We start from the raw sequence: 2,140 nt of genomic DNA, 5'->3' as shown, positions 1-2,140 counted from the left end.
GAGAGAGAGAGAGAGAGAGAGAGAGAGAGAGAGAGAGAGAGAAGCAGAGGCAGAAACTGAGAGCACTTAAGAGTGGCCTGAATTTCCATTGTGATGAGTTTACAGAGCAGCCACTCAACAGGTGTAACTGGGGTGGAGCTCTGCTTCATGCTCCCTCTACCAGATGCAGCAGGTGCCTTTGGCCTGCAAAATTAGCCAAACAGGACCAGAAAAAGAACTCTAGCAATATTTAAGAACAAAATAATTGTTAGTTAATTAGCTTCTGGACCAGTAAGGACAGGGGAATCCCCAGAAAGACATCATGACTTCTGGGTTTCAGCACTGGTTTGGCTAGTTGGAATCCCCAAGGTCTAATGCCAGCTCTGCTCTGAACCACAATGTGCCCCTGAGCAAATCACTTATCTTTTCTGGGTCATATTATGCCCATGTGAACATCAGCTCCAGGGATTTAAATGGAGGTGCTCCTTTCTACATCAGAGATTAAGGTCCTGTCCTGTAAATATTATTGAGTACTGCACTTCCAACTTAAGCGATCACTGCTTTACTCAGTAGGAAGTCTTTGCAAGATCATGTTCTGAATATTGCCACTAGGTCTGCCCTCCTATTTGTAATGTAAGATGATGGCTCTTGATTTACCTTCCATACACTTTGAGGAATTAATTAGTTAATATCTGTACAAGCACTTTGCAAATGCAGTTCAGTCTATTATGTTCAATGGAGTGTATTAATAATGCAAATCAGTGCATTAAAAACACAAAATTCAACTTTTCCTTTTCATTACCAGGTCAAAAAATAAAATAACAAATTTACCTTTTTTTTAAAAAAAGAAAGTCTCAGAGCTTCCTGCAATATTTATAATATTGGAAAGTGGCCTACTGACATCCAGTGGGCTCTCCTTTTTATTTCGCTAATAAATCAGACGGAATATTCCCCCGAGTTTCTTGCTTCATGTGAGCCATTGCTGTACCTGCCCATGAATGCTACTCAATGTGGTATGAAGGTGCCCATGAGACAATCTCTCAAGGAAGGTGTGGTCCACATTATAAACTAGTTTGACTCTCCTTGCCTTCTAAGGGATAACTGTAAAGTGGAAAGCATTATGCCTTGATCTAGTACAGCACTTAAGCATCAGCTTAACTTTAAGTATGTGAGCAGTCACTCTAACTTAAATGGGCTAAACACATGCCAGCTTTGCTAGAGCAGTGTTCATCACATTTCAGCATGGAGGCAAAGGGCCCTCTGGCTCCCAAATATATTATACTGCCCTGCAGTAGATAGCTATCAGCTCTAATTATTTACAGGATGTTGGCCAGATACTCAAGAAATACATTGGGAAATTCAAACAGTGATGAAGTAGCTGTGTCTTTTCTGCTATGCTTTTAAATCCATAGATAAGCATTTAGATAAGAACAGTCTGTTATTTAAAGGTACTGAGATCTTCCAGTTCCTGTTAAAGTCAGCAGGAGTTGAAGGTGTTCAATGCCACTAAAAATCATACCAGTTTTGCTGACTAAATACAGCTTTATAGGGAGGTCATTAAATACGCAAGTAGCTTTTAAGCACCTAACTCCCATAGAAAATAAACAGGAATGAAGTGGCTAACTGACATTTGGACCTTTGAAAATCAGCCTCAAAGGACTCTAACTCTAGGCAGTGGGATTTGATCATATGACCACATTATAGTTCATTTTATTTTACTTGAAAATCTTCAAAAAGTAGATGCAATTAGAATACTTTGTCACTTACAATATTTTGTTATAAATCCTCAAAAATAGCATCTGAACAAGCAATGTACTTGGTCACATGGTATTACTGAATTCTATTTCTACACAAATTTTGTACAATTTGATCTAGCCCTTTTACTGTCTTCTTGCAATATTTTTTTCATTTTATGACTTAGTTTCATCAAGTGTTTTCCCTCTTTTTAAAATCTCCATCTATTGCACAGTATTTACACATAAAAATATTGTAAATTATTTACACAAAAAAAATCAGTCCTGATGGCATAAAACCAATCTTTCATTACTGAAATATGATGGCACTTAAGATCACTTTAGTAAATGTAATGTAAAAATAATAATAATAATGTGTACACAAATTTAATATACATGGTCTCATGTAAGATAAATATTTGCCTTTT

Source organism: Gavialis gangeticus, unplaced genomic scaffold (assembly GCF_001723915.1).
Source record: "Gavialis gangeticus isolate Ggan-Ray unplaced genomic scaffold, GavGan_comp1, whole genome shotgun sequence".
Classification (NCBI taxonomy): domain Eukaryota; kingdom Metazoa; phylum Chordata; order Crocodylia; family Gavialidae; genus Gavialis; species Gavialis gangeticus.
This window is presented reverse-complemented; position numbering follows the sequence as displayed.